The 27,503-nt window shown below is 46.2% G+C and overlaps 1 protein-coding gene and 1 pseudogene across 5 annotated transcripts in view; both read left to right on the top strand.

Annotated features, from left to right (window-relative positions):
- Positions 1-27,503, top strand: part of TNR (tenascin R) — a 432,595-nt gene that overhangs the window by 107,830 nt on the left and 297,262 nt on the right. The window lies entirely within an intron of this gene.
- LOC112828726 (barrier-to-autointegration factor pseudogene) lies at positions 14,913-15,462 on the top strand (annotated as a pseudogene).

Below are 27,503 nucleotides of genomic sequence, written 5' to 3'. Positions count from 1 at the left end.
TGTTTTATTCATTAAAAGGAGGCCTAACAGTGAAGCTAAATACCGTGGTAGGAAAGGGATTCCCTAAACATCTGAGAAGGTATATTTGGAACAGAGGCCAAAATCCTCTTATCTGTCAAATCTTCCTATTTGCAAAAGATGAAAGAGTAAGACAAAGAGGGAAGGAAAGACAGAGAGTTCATGTCTTGAACACTTGTAGGATTGTTGTAGGGTTTGCAATGAAGCATACAGAGCACTTAACCCCATGCCTGCTCTATGGTGAACACCTCATCCGTTCTGATGGCTGCTATTGTTATCAACTAACAAAAGCAACATAATTTTTTCAGCTTGTGATTTGCTAGTGATAAACACTTCCTAGATAAATTACAATTTCAGTGAAGTTTCCATTCAAAGACTTGGGGTGCCTGGGTGGCTCAGTCGGTTAAGCACCTGCCTTTGGCTCAGGTCATGATCCCGGGGTCCTGGGATCGAGCCCCGCATCTGGCTCCTGGTTCAGCGGAGAACCTGCTTCTCCCTTTCCCTCTGCCCCTACCCCCATTCTCCCTGGTCAAGCTCACGCATGCGCTGTCTCTCTCTCTCAAATGAATAAACAAAATCTTAAAAAAAAAAATAAAAGATTTTACCAGCTTGCAGTTTTTCAGGATAAGACAGGGGTCCCTCTTTTCAGGCATGCCTGAACCAAAGGCTCTCTCCCCCACAAGCAGAATGGGACCTTGCTACTCTTCAGACCTGTCCTCAGAGTCTAACTCCTCACTCCAGATATCTGTATTTTTTGAGCCATGGAGCCCCTCGAGGCTTCCAGCTCAGAGAGCGCATTCCCAGCCTTGGGCATGCAGTTCAGCAGCTGTGGCAGTGACGCCTCTAGGCCGTGGAGAGTTCTGAGGAGCAGAGTGGGCTGGGGGAGGACCTCTGGGCAGGGGCTCTATCAGGAAGTCCCTTCTCCCAGGACTTAGTATATTTGGAAAGTATCTGAAGTTCATCCCAAAGAGCTGGTAATTTACTTACAAGAGGAACCCTGTGCTCAACTACTGTCACTTTTATTCTCTACAGTTATTATGTATTTCTATTCACTCATCTTACTACCAATTGCCTCTGCTCTACTGTAGCTCTTCAAGGATCCTGTAGCAACAAAGGGGAGCTTCCCATACTCCAAGGCCATTTTTTTTTTCAATCACCTCGCTCTTGCTTCTAACCCTATTTCCAACCTATACAATTCTTGGCTTCCAAATCTCAGCTTTGGCCTTTTAACCCTGGTGTTGACTTCGGTCCCTCAGTGCTGACACTCAGGCTCTTATGGCCCCTCAGCCCCCTAGCTCCACTATTCTGTTGCTCAGTGCCTGACCCCCACCTCATGACTGCAGAGGCCACAGCCAGGCCAGTCCCACCTGTCCCCACCCTCCCTTCCCCTCCATTTCTCTACAGCAAGGAAAATGGTTCTCGGTGAGAACATGCATTGTCCATTTCACTGCATTCACCCTTCTGCAGCCCTTCCTCCATATTTCTGCACTCCTTGTGTGCATAGGTTGCTTGTTCCTGTCTGCTCTTGGAAGCCTGGGATGAGACCTGTGAGCCTGGCATGATTTCCACTGGTTAGAAACTTTAAAACAACCCAGTTTCCCCTGAGAACCTGTAATAGAAACATCTTAGCCTGCCTCCGTAGGACATTTTCAGTGCCTCAGTCCTGCTAACCATATGTTAAAGCCAAAGGATGACAAGATCTGTTGTAGGAGATGGGGAAGAGGCAAATCCTCCTCTCTCAGAGTCCCTGAGCTCTGCAGACAGCTGCGGCCGGATGTGCCTGCCATGCGGGGGCTCGGGGCGCTATCAGAATCCAATCTGATCCCTCCAACTGGGCTATTACACTCCAGCCCTGATAGGATCACATTCTCAGAATACAGGGTAAAATTAAATTTGAGAGAAAATGAGATTTCTTTTGTTTTCTGCAGAGTCCCATAGGATAAGTGTTCTCTATGACTTGACCTTGATGACCATGGAAAGCCCATTGTGGGCCCAGAGGAATCTGGTAGACAAATTGAATGGGCAGTTTCTTTGCTTTCCTGCTTGACACTACCCTTGGGGATGGTGGATTCCCCTTTCCATCTCCCTCTAGGCCAGCATGGGGCCAAACTGCAAAGTACTGGAGAGGAAGCTTGTCCCCAAGCCCTCTCCATCCTGCCTCTGTGGCTCCTCCTCCCTCCCTGATCCCTGCTCTTCAGTGACCAAATGACTGCTGCAAGCTCCCACCTTAGCTCTCAGCTGGAATCCACCTGATCTGTTCATTTGAGCTGAAATGTTAACCGTGGCACAAAAAAAGATGGTTAACTCTTTACCTCTTTCCCTAAAGCCCTTTCAAGTAGCCTTCCAACAAAAGGCACATCTAAGCCACAGATTTCAGAGATCCTGACAAGGCTGTGGGAGATGTTCTCCCTGCCCCAAATCACAACGCTTGGACCCACTCCCCTGGGGAGAAAGAAGCCCTGAGAATGTGTTTTCCTTGCTGGCTCCTACCAGCATTTCTGAGTGTGGGCCAAAGCTACGCTGCATCAGAATCACCTGGGATGTTGGTGCAGGGTGTATTTTCAGTCCCCTGCCCAGAATTACTAAATCAGAATCTCTTCCGTGGCTTCTAGGAAATAGACTTTTTAATGTATTGTGTCTTCCATGAGATTCTCAGACATTGTTTGAGAGCCACTGACTCTCCCGGTGGTCCTGGTTCCTTCAGACCATCACCTGTCTGATGGGTGATCTCTAGAGTGACAGACAGCTGGCTCCTTAGGCTCTTACAGATATCCCATTCCCCCCAGTGGCTGTGATGGTCAGGGACAGGGGCTTCTTAGTCCCCTCAGGTTCCCCAACAAGAAAAGCTGAGTTTTTCCAAAGAACATGTCTGGACACGTAAAAATATTAGGAGAGCCTCAGGTTAACCTGGATATAGGACCGTTCTTACTTATAGGTGGGCAGTGATGATGGTAATTACAATTTCAACCACTATCTACTGGAGGCCTATCAAGTTCTAGGCCAGGTTCAGATTATTCATAGTTATAATTTTATTTAATCCTCTCAATGTTCTTACACAGTATTATCGTGCTCTTTTTACAGATCAGGACACTGTGGCACTAAGTCATGAAACTAGTGACAGGTGCAGTAGTAGAACCTGCACTTGAGCTTGAACTCAGCTCCATCTGAATCTATTAACTCCTTCCAGGTCAATACAAATGTATAGAGCTAAAGCCCTTTCCCATCCACTAATCTGTTCTGAGTTTCACACCAGTGCTGTGAAGCAGACAGAGCAAGGTTACAGATGGGAAAGCAGGGACTGGAGGCATTCCTCATTCCAGACCAGGTACTGGGAAGAAACACAGTTGGGATTTGAACTCGGCATTTTACTCTCAGTTCAGAGCTTTTCTTTCCTGATACGCTGCTCTGACCTCCTGCCTCATGCACCTCAGGTTATCCACAAGAGCAGCAATACTATTGCCTTGGATTAACAAGTGTGTGTTTCCCAGGGCTGTCATAACAAATTACCATGGGCTTTGTGGCTTAAGACAATAGAATGTTATTTTCTGAAGGCTAGAAGGTCCAAAATCGAAGTGTTAGCAGGACCTAGCTTCCTCTGCAGACTCTGGAGAAGAATCCTGCCTTGCCTCTTCCAGCTTCTGGTGGCTTTGGACATTCATTCCTTGGCTTGTGGTCACATCATCCCGGTCTCTGTCTCTGTCATGTGGCCTCTGTCTCCTCCATGCCCCCACACTCCAGGACTATAAATATACTAAATTGATTAGAAAACACACACAGTTCTTCATTTTGATTGATATCTCTGTTGTTTTCTTCCCAAGTCCTGACCGAGGACTGCCACGGGGAGTGATTTTTGCTGAGGGTTAGGAGCAGGAAGGGATTCTTTTGGAGCAAAAAAATTCTTCAGGTTAGAGCAACCTGGGTAGGTGGCTCTGCAAGACCAGAGCCCAACCAGAAGGCAGAGGAGAGACGATGCCCTCTGATCTCTGAGGAACCAGTCGAAAGGGAGCTGCTGGTGGGTGGAATGGTTTTGGAAGCCACTAGTCCATAGCCATGGACCGCCTGGGTGGGATCTGGGGGCTTTCACACAGCTATAGGTATTGAAGTCTGTTTCTGGACCGGGAGAGGATCAAGGGAGAGAAGATAAAGATCACCATCTTAGTCCATTTTCAGATCACTTCCTCCCGTGGGCAGATGAATGAGGGTCGGGGTGAGGACAAATGGATTCGAAGCCCCAGGAATCCTAGATGCCGATGCTGAGCACAGAACCAGGATCTCCGCAGTGGCTGAGAGCTGCTCCAGGGGGGAGGCTGGAAGCAGTTGGCAGCCCTCTAAAAGCAGCAGAGACATTCTCTAGGGGGAGAGCAGGGTTGCAACTCCCTTGGGGAAGCTCCACTCAGCTCAGTGTTGCTCCCACTTCCTGCAGCAGCTGGGAAGGCTGGGTGGCGCTGAGGCCTCTGGGAATCCCCCCGCCCCTGGGCGCCCCAGGGAAGACGTGGCCTGCAGGCCAAGAAAGCTGTTTTCCTCAGATGTTGCTGACAGACCCAGCGCCAGCCAGTGCCAGAGAACATTCCCCACCCCAGCCCAGAGCCCCCTTCACAAGCACTTACACATCCCTACACATTCCCTTTCGTGGTCCCAGCTTCCAGTTTGGATACAATTCTTGCATCCATGGTATTCCCTTTTCCTGATACTTGGGAAGGAGGTTTTACAGACAGAACAGGCAGAATAATCACCCTGTTGTTTTTCATAGTTGTGGGTTATTTGAGAAGAAATAAAAAGACATCAAAAAAGGGATTACCAGGGCTGACGTGGGAATTGTAGCAGCCAGGTTTGCTGCTACTGGAGGCTCCTGGGAGCTCTCCCAGGTAAATAGAGGTCTCTTCCTCTCCAGAGCTCTTAAGCTGCAAAGGGTGGTTAACTCCTTGGTACCAGAGCATCAGTAGCCCTGGTCAAGCTGAGGATGAGACCCCCTGAATTTGTGCCCATCTGACACTTGCACAGAAAGCTGGGGACAACCAAGAGCCAGGGAGGGCTCAACTGCAGGCTGTTCCCCCTCTGGGCTAGAGAATAGGCACCACACCGCAACTGTGTAGTAGAACACAGGGGCTCTGGAACTCCATTTCCTTTGCACTCTTCTCTGTGAGCCTCTTGGTGGCTCCCCCTGCCACCATCACCCCACTCCTCCCAGAGAACTACTGTTCCCTTTAGCTTCCTGTGTGAGCTTCCTGTAATGACGATCTGGCTTCTGATTACCGCCAGCCACATTCTTGTTTATATAGTTGTTCTCAACATGAATGAGTGCTAGGGATGCCACCTGTCCCAGCTGGGCCACGCACCTGCAAATCCCCAATTTCCTGCCACGCAGCAGCGTTCAGTAGGAAAACGAGAGCAGGTAAGACAGTTCTGCTCCTTCTGTTCTGTTCACATGCTGCTTCCTGATCCAAAGTTTCTAAGACTCGTTTATCCTCCAAATATTTGTCTAGCGTTCCAAGTTCTACACTAGGTATGTAAGATACAGAAATGTATAATGACAATAACACTTAACATTTACCCAACATGTATTATGTACAAAGCACTATGCTTTAGGGCTTTGCGTGGATGATCTCACTCAGTGCTCTGCACAGCCTCCTGGATGGAACAACATTATTATCCCTATTTGACAGAGGAGGAATCCAAGCCTAAAGAGGCAAAATGGCTTGTCCACAATGTCTCAGCCAAGAAGCTGTGGGATGGGGATTTGAACCAGGGCACAGACTCAATCCCGAGCCATACTCTTAACCTTTGGACAATACAAATCTGTGGCTCCAAGGTGTTTATAATCTATCAGGAAAAATAGGACAACCACTACTCAGCACATGCTGAGAGTTTCTAAATGCTTAGAGAAGGGATAAGGTGATCTGGGTGTAAGGGTGGGGAGCAGGGAGGGGGGTAGCAGGAAAATTTTAAATGAGGTCAAATTTGAGGAAAACATTGAAGAGCAGGTAGTAATATTAACAAGACCTTATCAAGCACTTGCTATGTATCTAATGTTGGACCAATGATTTCTACAAGCAGGCGAGGTAGGGCTATGATGAACTCATGTAATAGGTTAAGAAATTGAAACCACAGAAGAGTTGAGTGTAATTTGGATAGATGTATCTGGCAGTGGGGGCAATAGGCAGGGGGGAGAAAGTATCCATAAATGCACAAGGGTGGGAACCTCAGGGTGAATTTGAGGGCAGTATGGAGCTAAGTTTGGTGGGCATGTCAGCTCCATAAAGGGAAGCAAAAAAGGTCAGATGGGGATTCAGACTAAGGGTTTGGACTTAATTCAGTGGGCAGTGAGGAGGCATTAGAAGATTTTAATCAGGAAGATGAATTTGGCAGCAGGATTCAGGCTGGAGTGAAGACTGATGTAGATACAGAGTGGAGCAAGGGGCCTGTTACAGTAAATCATGTCCATCATTTGGTCCACTATATATATTGAGTTGCTGCCGTGTGCCAGAATAGAGTGGCCAGCCAAGAAGAAGAGCTCTTGGCCCTCCCACAGTTGACAGTTGAGGACAATGCCAGCAAAGACCTGAATCAAGGCAGAGCGACAGCATAGGGAAGAAGGCTGGGTGGTAATAGTATTTCATATTTAGAACCAGCAGGACAATTGGGACATTCAGGCTGCTCTCAGCAGGTGGAACAGGGAACGTGCCTGGGGATTAGGGGCCAAACCACCTGGAAGGTAAGTATGAGACTGAAAACGACAAGTCAACTTACTAAACGAGTTAGAGTTTAGAAGGTATTTTTTTTTTACTCATACAAACTCATTTGAGGTTGAGCTTACATGAAAGGGCATTTCACACACCTGCCAGCCCCGGTGAGGGGCTCTGAGCCCGGGCTTCAGGAGCACTGGACACTAGAGGCTAGCCTCATGCAAAGCATGACCCATGTGACTGAATTCCGTGAGCACATCTGGGGGCCTTAGTGTTTGAACCACCTACTCATCACTGCTCTGCCCAACTGTGCATGTGTGGCTCATTCAGCAGCTCTGCTTCTCTCCTCTCTCCCTCCTGATGCCAGTCTTTGGGTTGTGGTTCTGCTTTTTAGCAGTTCTGCTGGATGGATGGGCAAGGGGATAGGAAAAGCTCCAGAACTCAGACTCGTTTCTTTGGCTCATCCTGGCAGCTCTGATGAAAGCCGGGTTGCAGGAGCAGGGTGGGGCGGGGTGAGGTTGCTGAGTCAAGCCTGGGTTGTTACATAGCCTCTGTGCAATTCTCTCTGCCTGTCTCAGTTTTACCAGACTTCAGGTAGCCCAGTCCACACCCAATAGACGCTCTATAACAGGTTGGTGATAAAACTTGAGAGCCGTCCTCCTAGCTGGAAATCCACACTCATTGCTCTGAGCTTCCTAGGCTCTTTGCATGTATTATTATTACACTCTTACAAGCGGGTGGCGGGGGAGGAGAAGGTTCTATGCCAGAAATTCCCTCTGGGCCCCTGAAATCACTTTTTGGACTTTGCTGCCAGTACAGCCAAAGAGAGAGTTATTAGCAAAAATGACTCAGTTAATGTGAAATTACCCATTGTGACAATTACATAACACTTTACTTTCCATTTAATCCCCTGGTTTCATTTCACTGGTGAGGTAGCTTTTATTAGTCCCATTTTATAGATGGGTAAATTTCAGTCTGATGATTTACATAAGACACTGGGCTACTTAGGGAAGAAATGAATTGGAATGAACGTCTTCTTAATCCGAAGCCACTGTGGTTTCCATCCCAACAAACAACCTGTGTGTTTGCACTGTTTTAGTGGTGACTGGCTCTGTTTATTATATTTTTTTTTCTCAAAGGGCAGAGCAGGGACAAGCATTTGATTCCCATCAGTACCCTGAGGACCACAAACCTGGCTACTCTCCTGGTTCAGCCCTCACCAGTGTTGGGTCTTGAAAGCCAGTCCCACGACATGCTTGGGGCCTTACTTCCTCATCTGTAAGATGGTGGGTTAGGATTGGATAATTTCCTAAGACTCTTCAAGTTCTGACTATGCTTTCATGGCTAGTGCTAGGTCACTCCCTTCTTAGGTCCAAAGCTAGCTGTAGCGGACATTTGCTTTCTCCCCAACCGGTCCTCCATAGATTGGTGAGCCTACTTAGCTTTCTTCTGTCAATACGTCAGCTCAATTATCCATGTGACTTTTCTGGTCTCCCAAAACTAAAGTGGTCCCACAGTGAAATGGCATGATGATGTACCTGCTGCTCTGGCAAAAGTCCTGGAGGGGGCCAATCCTGGGCTGGGACTCTGCACGAAGTTTTGTGTGCTGCAAGCTGGTAAAAGCTCTGTAAATACTAGATGCTCCCTTTGGTCCTTTGGGCAGCAATGGACACTGGTCTCAAGAGCAGCGGCTTGCCAGCAGAGAGGCTCTCATGGTTGAGTATGGTGTCTGTCTTCTTTTAGGAAGCCAGACAGCCTGAGATGGCCCAGGAGGGACATGGAGTAGACCGCTGTGGAGGAGTGGATTGAAGGAAATGGGTCCTTGGTCACTAAGAGACCCTCCTACCATCCCAGTGCAGCAGGGTCTTCTTTTCAAGAAGGCCACTTCTTCTCTAGTTGCAGAAGAAGCTGCCCTTCCAGCCTAACCCAGTTGGGCCAGGAGGCCAGCAAGGCACAGCTGCGCACTAAGGAACAACAGCCAGATGGAAAACTGAAGAGGCACACCAGTGCCTGATGGAATCCTCAGCTCTCTAAGATGAATCACATCCTAGATGCTGGGCACTCCTGGGCAAAAGGCGAGGGCAGTGTTTGATGAATGGCATCGCCCAAAGTGGAGCTTCGAATAGTCCTTGCACCCAGGTCAGCGGCTTGCCCAGGCAATATGTTTCTGGAGGTGACAAGCAGCTTCAGGCTCCTCAGTAGACTACAAAGCAGGTGTATTCAGGCCAGCCAGGTTGGAGGTTCTCACTTCCCACTATAAGCAATGACCCTAGGGCTTTGTGAGAGGGTTCTCCTGAGGCAGCGCTCGCAGGCTTGGGAAGGGCATCTACTGGCAGGGTGGGCAAAAGCGAACAAATGATTTCCTCTTAGCCAGCTGGGATGGAGACTCCCCTCGTGAAACAGAGCTGCAGTTTAATGGCATGGAACAAAAGCAGCTAAGCGGCTGCCAATATGCATCCGGCTGGCATCCAGTTGAGTCCCAGAACTGTAGTAAAAACAAGGGGGAGAGGGGAAAATAACCCGCCCTGCCTGGTTGATTTGTGGTGTCTGCAGTGACACTGCATTTGTATTTGCCTTTTCTCTGAAGAGGAGGTGGGCTCCAATGATAACAGTTTCAATCTCAAGGCCAGACATGTAATCGCCTGCCATTACTCCTTAATTACATGGTAACTACTACACCATTACTTTCTAACTCCAGTCTAATTGCAACTCACTTCTGATTAGTGGGCAATAAACACCCACAAACAGGGTCCGAGATCTATTTCCATAAAGCTTACTGGCAGCCTAAGACAAGGAATGCAAACATACAAATTGGGTGACTGCGGGGAGCTTGCCCCAGTAATCATAAAGAACATCGGTTGAGCTTGAACTATCCTCCCAATTAAGGAACAGAGCGATTTGGGAGTGGAGCGGAGACGTAGGGACCTGTATCCTAGTAGACAGAGTGCAGGAGGTGGGGATGTGGAAGTCTGGAGCCCCAGGTCTCCAGATCTTTTATTTATGGTGGTGTCATCTTTGCTAAGCACTTCACCTTCCTAAGAAAAAATGAGTAAAATACACAAAAACTTTACTTTGCAAAAATAAAGATGGAAAAAAGATCCTGTTTGTGAAAAATCTCTGTGAAATAAAAGATATTGGGTAGTTAACTGTTACTATTATTTTTAGGGTGAGGAACACCCTTTGATAGTGAAAGAACATTCGAGGCCCCCAGCCAGTTCTTCTCGGACTTTAATGTGCATGCAGATCCCCTGGGGATCTCAAATTCTGATTCAGTAGGTCTGGGTGGCACTAAGATCCTTCATTTCTAACAAGCTCCCTGGTGATGCTGATGCTACTGGTCCCAAGACCTCACTAGGACTAGAAGGCTCTAGGCCATTCTGACTCAAGGAGCAGCTGTGGTCCATGATAGGAAGTAGGGCAGAATGAATACATGGTCCCTGATGGGAGCCAGCACACATGGCAGCCTCACCTCCTGGTGCAGACAGCAGCATTGTCTGGGAGCATGAACACATTAACACAGTAACCAAGGTACACATTCAACTCGGGTCAGGTCTTCAGTGTAAGTGCTCCACATACAGTGGGATAAATCTTGGGGAGAGGACACCAGGAAGGTTCTGAAGAAAGGAGGGGTTTTGTTTGATGATCGGCAAAGGTGTTCCTATATCAGAAAATGCTCCGCATGTGAGCATGATGATTCTGGTCAGGGGCTCCAGACGGACCTCTCGCTCTTCAAAATCTGACCACAGAAGGGGCTCAGGTTACTATTTGATGGAAAGAAGAGGTGAAAGGAGGAAGGAAGGAAGGAAGGAAGGAAGGAAGGAAGGAAGGAAGGAAGGAAGGAAGGTAGAGGGAGAGAGGGAAGGGGGGAGAGAGGGAAGGAGGGAGAGAGGGAAGGAGGAAGAGAATGAATTCTTTTGGGGGTAGTGGGAAGAATAGACATTGCCTACTTCACATTTTTGTTAATGGCTGACACTGAAAAGAATGCCAGAATTACAGATGGTTGAAGCTGGAAGGCATCTGTGAAGTCATATTTTTCAACCTCTCATTTCACAGCGTAGAAAACAGAGACAAAGCGCCTTTCCTGCACTCCTACAGGGACTTGGTGGCAAAGCCAGGACTAGATCCCAGCTTCCCCAGTTCTCATTGCTGTCTTATTTCCCATGCTCCTCATACCAAATAAATGAAACTTGCTTCATGGAATGTCCTTACATGCCAAATGCCCAGAAAGAATGGAGGCATGGCAGCTGGAGCCCAGCTGGAGCCACCATGGACTGTAGCCCTCCTTGACTCTTTGCTGAGCCTCTTGGTGCCCTCAGCTCTGAACACCATCTATTTGATTTCCAAGAGAAGACACTGGGTTTCTTCTGTTCCCATCCAATAGCGGGGAGAAGCCAGCTACCCCAGGACCCCAAACCTTCAAGGTTCTGATTCAGACTGATGATGCCTTTCACATGCCTGGACCTCACCGCACACTTGGCATAACCTGACAGCATCTGAGAGGCATGAGCCCCTGGGGAGGGATAAGGGACAGTACTACTTTCTCAAGAAGACATCTGGTATCCCTAAGTGCTACAGTACATCTCAGGCAATGCAGCCTCGCCAGGCTGGTGGGGGATGCAGAGGCAGGGCCCGGAGGAGGAATGCTTTGGCAGTGAACACAAGGGCAAGGTGAGAGTGAAGGGCAAAGTGACCCGATAAGATTGCCCTTCTGGGAGGACACTGCTGAGCAGAACCCTTAGAATCCAGAAATACCATTCAAGGTGCATGGGGAGAGGTAACGGGCCTGGAAGCCAGCTAGCCTGTGGCATGCCTCCTGGCAGGCTCTCTGCTCCATATATGAAGTCAGGAGCCTGTAGTGAAGCAGAGCATATCCACATGCCAGTCTTCAAGTCATTTTTTAAAATAACCTTAATCTACCACCTATACTATGTACATTAGGTGAGCAAATTTAATATAAACTCATATTACAACATTACTTGTGAAACTCCTAGCAGTGAGCATGGGAAGTCATTAAATATCCTTTTAGCAAAAACTCCAGTGAGATTCCTAACAATTATGTAGAATAGAATCTAAATCTACATGAATGTGGGGTGTTTTAGAAGTCCAATTGAAGGGTGCATGCTATGTTCGTGATACAGAGTGTAAATAAGAGTGTTGAAGGTTTCAGATTTGTTTCTTATCTCTATGTAGTACCATGAAACATGTCATTATTGGCAAGGCTGGCTTTATCTTCATGCTCCTCTTTATATATCAGCTGCATGGTCAACTCCTCACCAAGGAGGATGCTGAAGTTCAGAGATGTCAGGAGACTGACCAATGTGACTCGGTAAAACAGGGTTGTCCTGGCCTGGGGCTCTCGCATGCCTGAGTTTATACCAGGACATAGCCCAGCTAAAAATAGAAGTCGATGGCAGTCATTTAGGCTCTGGGTCACACCAGCCTCATCCAAAGATGAAAGGTTTATAATTCTATTAGCAACACTTAGCCCTCATTGACCTCTGCTGTCCTTTCTTTGTCTCCACTGATGTAAGCAAGCCATTTCCCTCCTGCCTCCCTCTCCTGCAGCCTCAGGAGGGAGGCTGCTTTGGCTTCTCACCAGCCCCTGGTTATGTGGTGGGGTTCCCTGATGAGTCCAGATGGTCCCACCGCAGCTACACTCCAGGCTGCCGGCTAGAGGAAGGGAGCCTGTGGTCCTTTTTCCCTCAATATTTTTACCTGTGGCCCCATTGTGCTGTATACACCACATAACCTGCAACAGTGCAAGAAAGCCTGCGTGTTGAGTGTCTGTGTGTGCACACACGGTCCAGGTGGGGGCAGGGTGAGGCGGGATTTATCCCGAGGAGCCCCCGTGACAAGGTCTCCCTTCTAAGAGGCAGAAAATACTGGGGAGAGGTATTTAGACAGGGACCTGGCAGAGGGAGGCCTGGAGGACACATGGTTACCAAAGCAGCTGCCCCAGGTCCCTGTCAGAAGTAATGACGATAGTGTATGCTAGGAAGAGTCAGGATTCAGGCTCTGGGGAGAAGAAGAACGTTGGGAGAATGTCTATAAGTCCTCCACCTTTTTAAACCAACTGGAGCTGATGATGATGATGATGATGAATTCCTGGAAGAGTTGGAAGAAACGATCAAGAAAGAATATCATAAAGAAAAACAAGATTCCCAAGAGGTAGCAGGAAATCAAAACCCCTGCCAAGATGGCGAGGAGGAGAACATGGCCGGGAGAGGAGGGAAGCCAACACCTGCTTCCTCTGGCCAGCGTGTCTGGCTCACTCAGCCCAATTTCAGTATCGGCTCAGCTTCGCCTCCCGCCTCCCCCCTCCCGTGGGCTTGCCCCTACCACACTAGGGCATGACATTCTTTTCCCCACCATCCCCACCCCTCCCCACCATATTGCAACTGACAACAAAGGGATTTGGGTACAGTATACTCAATTCTTTAGTGAGACAAATTATGAAATGAACATATATGCAAGATGTAGTAATTAATACTCGCTGAGTGCTTGCTGTGTACATCATCTCTAAAAGTAAGAGTAGTCATGCAAGGTGAGGTTTGGAAAGGTTCAGTAACTTGCCCAAGACCACACAGCTAGTAATTGACAGGGCTGCGGTTTGACTGGGTTCATGTTTCCCCAGAGCACATGCTTTCTCATAATACCATAGAAATCTCTCCAAGGGAGGTGGTGGGAATTCCAATTGGGCACATGTTCATCTTTGTAGGAGGCATTTAATAAACACTAGATATAGACTGAGTATGCAGGATGCCTGATGCTGATCCAGTCTCTCTTGACTTTGCTGACATGTTTTCTCCAGGAAGGGAGAGGGCACTGGCCTGACTCAAAGTCCCTAAGTGGAGGTCAGAGCACCACCTGGCCAGGAGCTGGTAATGGGATTGTGGTAACAGAACACTCATGTCAGCAAGGCAAGCAATTGGGCTGAGAAATAGGACCTCCAGTCTCAGAGGACAGAAGAGCAGGAGGCCACGCAGAATGGACCTCGTGGTGACAATGAGATCAGCTGCGTGATTGAGGTGTACAGAGGACAGGCAGTGTATGCCGGCACACTGGCTCTGGGACAGGATTGGTGGGGAGGGGATATGTGTACTGACTTGTAGGATCTGCCAGTTTCCATGGTTGTCAATGCTCCCACCATGGTCAATTTCAAGCTACCAATGTGATGTCAACTGGCTCACAAAATTCCTCCCAAATTTGGCACTAAGCTTTTACCACTGCACCCAGGAAATGCTACACGAAGGACTTAAACCCTAGCCAAAATAGAACCTAGCTACAGACTCAGAAGTCTGGACAGGATTGCAGGAATTTGGAGGGATCATGCCTCTGTATTGGAGCATCATTCTAGAAAGATAGTTCTACTTAAACAGTGCCCGGGGGAGATCCTTGCAAAGTGTCTCCTGGCAACCCTTTCACTGGTTTCCAATTCCCATAACATACATACAGCTCTAGGTATCTGAACTGAATACCTACAGTCACAAATTACTGATTAATCCATTCCCTTATCAAATATTTTTAAGGCCTTCCCAAGTGCCAGTCACTGTGTTGGACCCATAAATCCTCAGTCCCTCTCAACCATACATGCCTTGAGGAAGGGGTCATGTTGATACCCCAGCACACAGCACAGTGCCAGGCACATAAGAAACATTTGTATATTTGTTGAGCAAATGATTGGAATGAAGCTCATTAATGGAAAAAAATAATATAAAGAAAAACAATATATCTTTAGGGAACTAAGAGAAGTTTATTTTCTCCACAGTATCTATTCTCCCTTTCTCAGCCTTTGTCTCATCTCATAAGTGGTTTGGGATTTTAAAGACATCACAGAAAGATTAAGGGTACATTTGTCAAGGTTAGAAGGTCCTTAATTCATTTGTAAAACAGCTGCATTACTTTATATGTTAAGAAAGGTGGGCTTTTTTTTTTTTCCTAATTGAAAAAAAAATCTATCAATGCCAGCAGTGGAGTGCTCGGGGGGGATGGAGAATCCTAGTGTTCGGCACTGTCTGTGGGTCCAGCCTTTGAATAAAAGAGCAGAGGCCTGACGCATTGACTGGTGCCTTGTCCCTGCAGGGCATTTTTGAAAGAGAAGGCCATTTCCCACAACCCGAATTTCCTCTGCAATGGAGTGGAGTTCCTAAAACGTCAGCAGATATGCAAAGACAGGGAGCCCTATAAGAAAGAGACTTAGATCAAGGTATCAGTGGGAGCAGCCAGGTGGCGGAAGGAGCAGTTACAGGAGCTGGAGCTGCCGATTAAGCTGATCAAGATGACAACCTCCCCAAAGCACCGAGACTTCGTGTCAGAGCCCATGGGGGAAAGCCAGTGGGGAGCCTGGCTGGGATTGGTGAAGTCTTGGGCAAGAAGCTGGAGGAAAGGGGCTTTGACAAGGCCTATGTGGTCCTTGGCCAGTTTCTGGTGCTAAAGAAAGATGAAGATCTCTTCCGGGAATGGCTGAAGGACACATGTGGTGCCAATGCCAAGCAGTCCTGGGACTGCTTCGGGTGCCTTCGAGAGTGGTGTGACACCTTCTTGTGAGGCTCTCTTGGGGACCCCCCCAGTCCCTAGCCCCAGCATTGAGTTTCCAGAGTTTGTAGCCGGGTAGGGACTCCTCCCCTGTCCTCTACAAAGGAAGAGATTGCTGTTGTTGTACTCACTTCTGATGTACTTCAAGGTCTTTTGGGAGTTCTCTCCTCTCACCATTTCAACTTTTTTGAAATTCTCGCTCCTGCATGCATCTCCCTTCTTCCCCTGCCAGTTTTGTGTTAACAATTATCAGCTTTTCCGAGGGGATTCCTGGCCCTTCCTTCACCCCCTGCACCCACTGGTCTGTTTTATGCTATTTCGCTCCTTTTTTGGCGGAATAGTCACTGTCCTTGTAAAGTTTTTTAAATCAATAAAGTCAGTGGCCTTCAAAAAAGAAAGAAAGAAAGAAAGAAAGAGACTCCTGAGCAAAACTACAGGGTCATTTAGAGCCTTAGGACCACCTAAGGATGCTGGAGCATCCTTTAGTCCAAGGCAGTATAGAAGAAACCAAAGGATGGGGTGAGGGGAGTGGGGCCCAAAGGTGAGCCCCGCTGACCAGTATCTCTCGGAGACTGAGGAAAGACAAGGGTGGATGGTAAGGAAATCCAGGCTAGAGCTCCCCCTGGCTCCCCCTACCCCCAAAACCCAACCTGGAAGCTGCTTCTCCAAAATTGAGATTGAGTGGGTTTGTCAAGCTCATTCCTAAGAAGGACTCTGTAGCTGGTGTCTAACAGATGAAGAACTATATTATCTAGTCTGTGACCTCCAAGGAAGGAATTATCTCAGGGCCCCAAGGAAGGTTGGGTATTAGATATAAAACATGAAACATTTTCAATTGCTGCTTGTCTGTTTTTCGTTGTCGTCCCCCCAACACACATTGATTTAAACTCAATCTACAGCACTATTATTTTCCTCATATCTCTATTATAGGATTAATCGTGTTGTGCTATATTACTTTGTATGTCTGTCTCCACTGCTGTCTGAGAGCTACTCAGTGGCAGGAACTGTGTGTCTACGTGTTTTCAGTGCCTGGAACAACCCCCCAAACACAGGCACTGTTTTCAATATGCTTCTGTAGTGAACCAATTAATTCATTTGTTAATGGGTCAGCATGAGGAGAAAGAGAAGGAGGTCAAGAGCAGAGGGAAGGAAATGGAGACCAGGATAGGAGCTTGAAGAGTCAGAAATACACCTGAGACAAGGGGCTTGGGTGGACATCACTCCACACTGACATGACAGAATCAAGAACGATCCCCAGATGACCACGAGCCTCGGAGGAATCAAAAGCAGTGCCGCTTTCTTCCAAAATGGTGGGCCAGGTTAAGTCACTCTGCAAGTTTTTAAGTTTAAATAAATAAATGCATCAGTGAAGAACCAAGCAAAGGGCAAGGAGGAGGCGATTTCAACAGAAACATCAAAGGGTGACCTTTAAAGTAGAAGCTGGGCGAGAGCATCTGGGTTTCCAGGCCAACAGGGAGCATGGAGCAGCCTCGGTGATGAAGTGATGTAGTAATTCCCACAGGAAGGGAAAACACCAATGAGGCACCCAACATATATAGTTAGCACCCAAGGATCCTGTCCTTCCTCCCTCTCTTCTTTCATGCCATTCTTAGGAGTCCAGATGGGAGCATCTCCTCCAGGACCCTCAGAGAAGCTGGAGGGGAAGATCTCTGAGGTGTGTCAAATTTTAAAAATCCCAACTTGGTGAGGAGACACTACTAGAAAGGATTATTTCAAGGGTGGAGAAAGGATCTCTTGCAATAGGGAGACCTCTGTAACATAGATCTGCAAGCATCCCATGGAGGCAAAGGGGTGTTCTTGTACAGGGAGGAGCAGACCAGGCTGCAGAGAACCAGGGCTGGGGACGTGGGTTGGAAGGGTGGCAGGATAGGACGATAGACGGGGGGATGACCCTGAGGCCAACTCATTCTCAGGAGGGGCTTTACGGAGTTGAAAGCTGACCAAAGTTCAGGGATATGGGGGAGGGAGAGAAGCTTAACCAAAGTTTGGTAACAAGCATCTTGTTCCAATTGATCGGTGGGGAGAAGTGGTTCAGCTACTCATTTATGAGGAACACAGAGGATCTGTGTCCAGCCCTGACAGGTAAACAAGGGGGCATCTATGAGTCTTACCTCAGTCATCTGGAGAAGGATGGATCTTTCCTGAAACAGAAAAGTTTTCTTATCTTCCCTGTTTTCCAGGATCACAGGGCTCAGGTAAAACTCAGCACTGCCAGGTATAAGAAGCCTTCTTTACATTTATCCCCATCTGCAGAAACTAGGGTGGTTTTGTTCTCAGTGATGTTTTTCCTAAGGTGGTTGGTTATGTTATTTGTCTGGAATCAAGCTTCCGCTTATGATCAAAGCTGTTTAGGTCCCAATCTTCAGCCTATCTTTTTTTTACTTGAGTGCATCAGATTAGGTGTTCTATATGTATCCAAATTTCAATATGGATATGATCCCAGCATTATATTCTCATTAGCAAGACTATCCCTGTCACATAACAATCTCTTAAGTTCTGTCCACTGAGTGACATTTTATAAGATCATTTAAATTCCTTTGGCTTTACCTCTGTCCCCATCAAAGAAAACTGATGATGATTTGGCTTCTCATGTAGTTTGACTACAGGGAAACAATGCACTAATCATGGAGCATTTAGTGCTCTGCTTGTATGAAAATGGCTCCTCATTGTAACTTAATCAGCTGGCCTTGACATTAACCTCTCTCTCACATGCATCTCAGGCACCCAGCATATATAGTTAGCACCCAAGGATCCTGTCCTTCCTGACACTTGTTAACACGTCAGCCCAGTGTCACCTGGCCAAAGACAGAAATTGTCTCTATGCCTGCCAAGTAAAAGCCAGGTCCCAAGAGTGTGGGGACATCTGCAAGGTACTCCTGAGGATGGCACCTTAGATGACCCCACTACTAAGTCCAGCTCCTATTTCTAAAACCCTCAAGTCTCTGCAGCCAAAAACTGTTGAAAGTTCTATCCCCCAGATCACCTCAACCTCAGCAGCTGTTGTAAAAAGACAGGAAACACGGACCCCATTCCTAGTGTTTACTTTTTTTCCTTCTTTTTATTGATTTATTCCTCATTCCCCTCTTCCATTCTCTTACCTCCATAGGCAATGATTCTAATGTATTTGATGTATGTGTATGTTCTTGCAAACTATGCGTGTTATCAATCCAATATTTATGTAAGTCGAATTGAGTAATAAATTTAACTCAAGTTTTTACTTCCTCTACTTCTCACTATGCTTGAAGGCTCCATCTGGGTTACTATATGCACATTTAGTCTATAGCTTCCTCCTGCTGCAAAGTGCTCCATGATGTGCATGGACTACGTGTGGCTTATCCATTCCCCAGGATCAAAACTCAAGAGAATCCCCACCACATTGCCCAGCAAACAGGGCTGTGGGGAGGGGTCTGGAGCATGCCTCTTTGTGGACCTCCAGTTCTTTGGAATGTATGCAGATTGGCTCCATTTGAGGACTACCAGACTGTTCTCTAGAATGGCTGTACACTCCCACTTGCAGGACTTGAGGGTTTGTATAGCCCACATCCATGCCAATACCTGGTGTCATCTAACTTTAGGATTTTTGTCACTCCCCCAGTTTAAAGTGGTGTCTCATTATTTAACTTTGCACAGTTCTGATTACTAATGTGCTTGAACAGCTCTTCTTTTCCTTATTATACTCTGGAGTTCAGTCTTTTTATTTCCTATTCTTACCTTCTGTCCATTTTTCCGTTAGATTTTCTGTCTTTTTGTTGTTGATTTACAGGAGCCCCTTATACATTTTATATATCAGTCCTTTGTAATTTTCAGACATTACAATATTTCTTCCCAATATTATCTGTCAATTTTATCTGCATTATTCATAAATCCTTTTTTTCAATCAGATTCCACTTTTTTTTTTCCTTATGCCTTATGTTTTGGAAATTTTGTTTAGGAAGTTCTTCCTCTACCCCAAGATCACAAAGTGATTCTCGTACATTTTTTTAAGATTCTTTATTGTTTTTTTTATTATTATGTTATGTTAATCACCATACATTACATCATTAGTTTTTGATGTAGTGTTCCATGATTCATTGTTTGCGTATAACACCCAGTGCTCCATGCAGAACGTGCTCTCTTTAAAGAGGGCACGGTTCTCTTACATTTTCTTCCAACAACCTTTTACTAGGCATTGCATTTAGCCCTTTAATTTGCATGTTCTACTTTGTGTGATGCTCATTTAAAGGAATAGAGTTGTTTTTCTCCAGAAAGATAACTGCAGCAAATGGTTAAGTAAAGTAAGTCCACGAAATTAATGCCATCTTAAACAATCTGTCTTCTCCCCATTGATTTCTAGCGCCCCCTTTATTGTATATTACATTTCCATAGCAATGTGTACTATCAGAAAGTTTCCAGATTAGATCCACTTGTTAGAGAATAATAAGACATCAGAAGATTTCTTGAAAATAGAAACATCAAAGGCTTCTAAACCCCGTGGTGCTTCCGGGGTGAACTGTATTAGAAGGAAAGCATGTGCAGACAGCAAAGCTCCTTGGCGTCTCCCAGTAAGGCATAGAGTCTTCAGGCCCGAGAGCCTCTGCTGTTCTTCTCACTATAGAACTGACTGGGCTCAGCAGGAGCTAGTATTAGTTCGTTGGCTGCCGTGTGTTTGAAACTTTCATAAATCCCCTAAGGATAATAGCTTCCACGCTTTAGGAAAACCTCATGAAGTACTTAGTATCATCTCCATTTTATAGTTGAGGAAAATGGGGGGGGGGGAGGACTAATATAACTTACACCAGTCTGCCCAGAGCTCAATTTGACCGTAAGTGTGCTTAACTCTACTACTGATGACCATTCTACTCCATTATTCTGCTCTTCACATCTATTTTAATTCTTTCTATGTTTATTGAGTTCTGACTGTTATAAAATATTGTGCTTTGGGGGCTAGGTGCTTGTGACTCATTAAATAAGAATTCTTCCAGTCTAGTCTGGAAGATAAGATGTATCCATAAGTACAATATAGGTTAGAAAAGCTGAAGTGCCTTAGAGGACCAGTAAGTTCTATAGTTGCTCAGAATTGGGAAGAATGTTTCCAACCTACCTCTTTACAAGCAGAACCCATCCCATTAGATTTTCATGTATGTTGTAGTCACAAGTTTGAATGTTGACTATTGGGTTGCATAAATGCTTAGCAAAAGCCTAGTCATTCCAGGCTTTTAAGAATTAAAGGAGATAGCCTCCATCTTGCCTGAAATGTCTCTTTCAAGCCACTTGCAAGTCTATTTCACCTACAATCCCAAGGCAACTCAGTCTCAACAATTCTCCACCACTGGTTTTAGGAAAGTTTATGAGGAGGCCAGAAATACTAGAGATATAGAAAGGAAGGAACAGGAAGAAAAGTGATCGACAGATATTTTATTAATAGAATGAATTCTATACTAACTTTTCAGATTTGAAAGGTGTCGTAGATTGGGAAACCCAGAGGCAGACCCCAGGACAAGGATTCATGTGAAAGTGGCCCAGAAGAACCTAGTATGAGAGAGGGAAGCAGACCAGGGACGGGGAGGAAACCAAGCAAGGTGATATTTTAGGCAAGATACCAGTCTCAGCCTGATTCTTCAGGGGAGCTCTAGAGTGCAGGCATCTCAAGAGTTTGTTCAGACTTGAAACAATGTTGCTTTCATGCTCCTGCATGCATCAGGCATTGGTTAAGGGCCAGGCGGCGATGAGGTGGTAGAAGGTAAACTCCCAGGCAGCCCCTGTGGTCCATGGGCTGTCCTCAGAAGGGAACCAAGGAGAAGTAGAGGCTCACGGAAGCTGAGGGACGGATGGAGCCTGGGCAGAGCATCAACAGTGCCCCTGTGAACAAGGGTCTGCACTATATCTGTAAGTCAAGTTCAGGAATTCTGTCAGCTTGTAGCCATTCCTAGGGAAACTAAGAGTCCCTTCTCAGTTTACAGGTGAGGAAACTGAGGCACAGATTGGTTAATGCATTTGCCCAGAGTTATGTAAACTAATTTGTGACAGGATTATAATTTTGGGTTCCTAAATTCAAGTCCAAGACTCTTTCAACTACATCTCACCATCTCACTTCCTTGCAATGACCACAGCCCTTAAAGCTCAAAGAAGCACTTGCCAACACAGTAGGTCATATTTTTAACAGCAGGTACATCACTCTCTGCCAGAGTCTGGCTTCCTTTAAGCCCAGCATCCATCCTTGCATGCAGGCCCCTCTGGTCCCATAGAGCAGCCCAGTAGAAAACAGACTGATCCCCTTGACAGCAGACCCAGCAGTCATCTGGAAGACTTATCTGGGTAGTTAAGGAGACCTTGGCGCCTGAAGAAGGCACTCAGAAGATGACAGGTCTGAATAGTCTGACAAATTTTTATTGCCCCCAAATCTCCAGTCCCGTAAGTCATGAAATAAATCTCAGCCCACATCAAATAAATGATTGTCTGTTTAAGAAGGAATGGGTGGATGAAGCGAAGAGCGCACAACGTGCTCTTCTTTCCCTCAGCTCCATATCAGGGATTCTTCCATCCAGGACTTCGCCTAACCCTTCCCAACACCAAATCTCCCCTGCCAACTCCCCTGATAGATAGCCGGTGCAAAGAACAGAGAACAACCAGGGGTTAAGCCCGCTTTTGAAGAAATGTGAGGACAACCAGGCAGGAGGAAAGAAATGCTGAAAGATGAGAAAGCTCTCATGCTTGCTGGTTGGGCAGATGAAGTGACTAGCAATTCCTTAGAGCACTAAAGATTTATCAGCATAAGGGGAAAAAAAATCAATTGGCCAGATAATCTTAAAAGACGGAAGGAGAAAAAAATAATGCAGTGACTAAGGGGATGGGAAAGGAAATTTTAAGATGTCTTCTCTGGTCTGCCATGGCACAGTCTTGTGCTTCCTTCATCCTTGCATTTAACAGACTGAATTGTAATTGTCCATTTGCTTATCTGTTTCCCTGGCCACAAATGCCTTGTTCCTGATGACAAGGACTCTTTTTCATTCACCCTTGATGTATGCCAGGCCTCGCACGATGTCTAGGACATAGCAGATCCTCATTATATATTTGTTGAATGACTAAGAAAAGAAATGAATCAACTGGCACTTTTTAAAGGCCAATGTTGACCAAGGCACAGTGCTAGACACTTGACCTCCTTGAGTCATATCAAACTCTCAACAATGAGATAGATTTTATCATGGTCATTTTGCAGATATGAAAATTGAAATTCAGAGAAGTTAACAACTTTCTTGGGGCCAGACAGCTAATAAATGGAAGATCTGGGATTCGGAGTAAGGTCTCTCTGACTCTAACGTCTATGGTTTTGTTGGATTTACTATTTATTTATAGACAATTCTTTATGATGTGAGGTCTGACTGCCCATTCTGAGGATGAGCTATTATCTTCCCTCTCTGTGCTGCCCACCATCTTGTCATTACATTCTTTGCCTACACTTCTTCCATTTGGTACACTGGAGAAAGAAAAAAGATGAAATCCAAGCCAACCCATTAATTACACTTGTCAAGCTCTTCTCTGGGTGTTTCATTTGTGTATGGTTTCTCCTCCACTATAGGCTGTAAACTCCTTGGGGGCAAAAGTCACATTTTGTGCATCTCTGACCACTCCTCCCTTAGGCACTTATAGGTATGATTTAGGTCATAGGCGGTCATGTCACCACGGTTGGCGTCACAGCAGAGGGTGGCAGAATGAGGGCACCAGGGACTCAGGGGGCTGTGGCACATACATGGGAGGTGCACAGGAACTGCCTTTGAAAGCCCCACTGAAAACAGAGTCACTCCATCAGTTGTACACAAAACGGACTGGTTCTGAAAGGGCAAATGGGATATAAATGGAGAGGAGGGGAGAGCATGGTATATACATAGTTTCTCGAAAAGCTGGAGCACAGTGGAGTCAGCCAGTCTGTCTCTAACTCCCTCTCCTCTCTGGGCAGCCAGATAGTATCGGCATGGAAGAGTGTTTTTTTTTTTTTTTTCAGTATGCCCTGCCTTCCTCCTGTGATCTTGGGTGAACTTTCCCAGCCTGAGACTTCCCAACAGCAAAAGGAATGCAGAGGCCAGCCCAATTCTCTGACCCAGAGCTCCTGGGAACCCCATGCCAGTCTTTGATGTACCTGTTACCTCATAGGGCTACTCAGGTGCTGGGATAGGGGGCTCCTGTGAAGATCAAGAAGTGCTGAATTAAGCTTATTGGTAGCACTGCACCTGAACACTGGTCTGCTGAAGGGCCATCCATCTCACTGGGCTGAAGGGATAGAGCATGATTAATGCAGCTGGTTAGCGGGCTGGTCTGCCTCTGCCCATCTCCTCCTCTGGATGCAGTTTGAAGAATTCATTAGGAGAGGGGCAGCAGGGAAGGGGGAGGGCTGTGCCGTCCTAATCTAACCCCCTCCCCCTCCTGCAGTTTGGCTTCCTTAACCAAGATGGTCAAGGTTGATCAGGGTCCAGTAGGTCTTCATGGTGGGCACAAGAGATAATCAGCCCTGGTGTTCCATTCCCAAACCAATTAGTAAGGTTAAAAGCTTTTCATTGCTTCTATTAACTGGAAAATAAAATAATGAAAATAAAAAAGGTCTTGGTCCTCTATGCTGACCCTGCTGGAATCTTCTCTGGCTGTTCCATGAGAGAGTCTGCAGTCTAGCCACATGGACACTGGAGTAGGTAACTTTTCAGTGCAGTGTGGTGAGTGCAGGGCACAGAGTGTGCTGGGAGGCCAGAGGAAGGGCTTACCCACCCTGTCTGGGTCTCCTGGAGGAGCAAACAGGTGCTGGGCTGCTTTGAGTGTGCCCCACACCTCACCACTCCCGGGTGCTAAGTCCAGAGTGATCCTCACAGACTGCCAAGCCGCTCCCACCCCGATTTAACCCCTGGCATGTGGGCTCTGTGCACACTGGCTATTATGTAACAGTTAGAATCACTCTTCGTTGTCACCCTGGCATTCTTTTGTTTGAATTGTTTGAAGCATCATTTTAGAATTCTGTAGAATTCTAACTCTTCCTGCCCCTACTGGTGTCAATTTATTAATTGCTACAGTGACTGCCAAGAAGTGGGAGAAATTAGCAACCATCTCCCAACTCAAAAAAAAAAAATCATGTATTAATGATTAGGCCCTCTTTTTAAGTTTTTTATAAATTCGGACTGACCCCTTCCTATTTCCTTTGGGAGCAGGAGTGTCCGGGTTCGAAGCAAACTCATTTTATTGATTTCTCAGGTTGGAAAGCTTGACACCAACCAACTCAGGAGCCCGGTTATCTCGATGCTTTATGTACAGCATAGATACAGGAAGCAGGAAAGATGAGAAAAAAGGTTTCTGTCGCTGGAGCAAGAAGATTTATACTTTAGTGCCAGGTCTCCAGCATATCGCTGGTGGATCCTGGGTAAATCACTTTTGTTACCTACCACACTAAAACAGACAAACAACACCCATTTACTGACACCAACTTCTATTACCACACTATTTCTTGTCCTCTCAGGACTAGTGCACGTAATTTTCACCATTTCTTTATTTCATTATTTATGTATTCATTTATTCTTCCCTCATTCCAGGACGGCTTTGAGAAAGCTGACAAAAGAAAAAACAGGAAGAGGAAGAAGAGGTTGAGTGAAAATATATGACAGGGAAGATTAGTCCCTTAAAATACGTGCCATAAGCTTCTCTTTATTGGAAATAGGCTGTGTGTTAGTCTCAGAGCTTTCTAGTGGCCAAATGAAGTTATGTGACCCGGAAGGGAAAAGCATCCCAATCATTCTGAAAAAAAAAATGTTCTTTTTTTCTCCTTCTGAGAACTAACAGAGATTTCTTTCTTGGATCCTAATAAAAGAGCACTGGGAGATATAGCAGCTGACATCCTCCACATCATCAAGATGCCAGCAATTTCTTCAGACTGTTACTTGTATTATTCCTCATTACAACAGGAGGACATAGGGTCAGCAGGGATACCCTAGCAGGGGTCAGTGAAAGATATCCTACAGTTAGAAATCAAAACAATGTGCTGCGAGTATGTATCACTCTGCATTAGGCTAGACCTGATCAACTTGACATTCTTGAGACAAGTCGTTCTCAAAGTAGCTCTGAACCTACAGCATCAGTCTCACATGGGAACTTACTAGAAGTGCAAATTTTTGAGCTCCCCCCAGAATCAGAAACTGAATCAGAAACTGGGGGTGGGGCCAGGGAATCTAGGCTTTTGGGTTTTTTTAAAGATTTATTTATTTGGGGGGGGGCGGATGAGGGGGGAGGGGCAAATGGAGAGGGAGTGAGAGTCCTAAGCAGACTCCACGCTGAGTGTGCAACCCATGGTGGGGCTCCATCTCATGGCCCTGAGATCACAACCCTGAGATGAAACCAAGAGTTGTCAAAGGCTTAAACAACTGGGCCACCCAGGTGCTCCCAGGAAATCTGGGTTTTAAAAAAGCCTTGATGCAGTGCCAGGACCAGTGATACAGGGAGGATGGACTAGATTGCGTGACCTTCCAAAAATTACACTCCTTTTTGCCTTTGATCCTTTGATTAGAATTGGGCAGCAGGTAGTTTGAGGATTTTTTATTTATTTATTTTTTTGCAAGAGCCTGGAGAGCAAATAATTAGGTTATTAATTAAAAGCAGATCCATAAACTTTCAAAACCCCTCAGAGGAAAGTCTGCTTGACCTCCTCCCTCTTCTGCTCCCTGTATCTCCCCAGAGGTCCTCAGACCTCCCTGCTTTGTGCAGAAGGGGTGCCCAGGGAAGGCCAGCAGGGAGACTGAGTGTCTCCTCCCAAGACAGCTTCACTCCAAGTTGTGCTCTTCTCCCTGGCTCCTTTCAAACTGTTCTTACATGTTTTAGATGTATATTTGTTCTTTCTTTCCCACTGCCCCTCCCAGCTCTAAAATCCTATCATTATTCCATTTTATAGGAATAGAGTAAGAAAGAGCCCTAAAGCTGAAAGGGACTATTGAGATAATGTGTAACAACCTCCTCATTTTACAGATCACAAGCGAATTGATGGCAGGAACAATTTCCTTGTGTATCTCTTAGCTCAATACGAGGCACACAACAGGTTCTTGGTGACTCTCAGCTGAATCTGCTCGTTGACTGTATGTATAGCTTCATAGTTTTCACATGCTGTATAGCATTGGATCCCCATTAATGCTCAGGAAATATTACTATCCCCATTTTCAGGCCAAGAAACTCAAGTTTGAGTGGCTGGATGTTTACTGAGTTTTCACAGCTTTTAATATTCCAGATCCAAACTGGAATCTAAGCCTCTTGACTTTCAATCCTCTTACCTTTTCCCCTCTGCCATGTGACATCTCCCCATAGTGCCTGAAACCCTGCTGGTGACACACTCTCCCCACCCTCAGACACATAAACATGCATCCAACTGAATGTAAACAGTGGTCAGCTCTGGTCAACTCTAGGAGACAAATGCAAGGGCCTCGGTGTCTTCAGCGACTCAAGATTGGCTGCATGACCTTGCCAAAGCTCAGCTCTCTGCAGAGAGAACTTAGGAAGGGGTGGTTTTTACCAGACTCCTCTGAGAGCTGTAGCTACTGGACTACCAAAATCAGCTAAACACAAATTGAAGATAAAGAGGATAAAGGCATTTCTGTATTTTCATGTTTCATATCTGTAGACATTTCTCTGCACACATATAAATATGGGTAAATATGTAGAGACTGCATGTCATTTCTAATATAGGCAAAGTGATTTGATCTGATCAGCAAAATTAATCTAAACGAGCGCTGCATAAGGTAGCAGAGAGAGGACAGCAAGATGTCAGATTAAGAAAATGCAAGAAATTGTTTCAATCAAGACCACAGCACAGACTCAGAATCTCCTTTGTTACATAAGTTTTTGATCCAGTACCTGCATCTGAGTGAATTGTCTTGTCTCCCGACACCTGCCCCCCCCCCCCCCCGACCGTTTTTGGTCCAGGTTAGCATTTTCTGTGACCTTCTCAAAGTTTTGTAAGGCTGCTGGTAGCACATAGGGTGCTTCTGTAAAAAATTAAGAAAAGACACTCCTTTCTCCAGGCAGATCAGCCCCAACTGGGGAGCATGCCTTAGAGAGTGGAGCATGAACTGAATTTCAATTCCTACTCACCTATCTGGTGGCAGCTCTTGTGCAGGACACAACCAACTCAACCCTATATGGCAGCCCTGTCTTTATGTGCAAGCCCTGTGTGGACTACAGCTGTGGAGTCACCAGGTCCAATAAGGTCAGAACTGGGAGTGCAGCTCACCTATGGGCACAAATAGAAGCCTT

Source organism: Callorhinus ursinus, unplaced genomic scaffold (assembly GCF_003265705.2).
Source record: "Callorhinus ursinus isolate GAN/ISIS: 27379988/994484 unplaced genomic scaffold, GSC_fseal_2.0 scaffold13, whole genome shotgun sequence".
Lineage (NCBI taxonomy): Eukaryota > Metazoa > Chordata > Mammalia > Carnivora > Otariidae > Callorhinus > Callorhinus ursinus.
The sequence above is the reverse complement of the archived record's forward strand: the minus strand, read 5'-3'. Positions and strand labels throughout refer to the sequence as shown.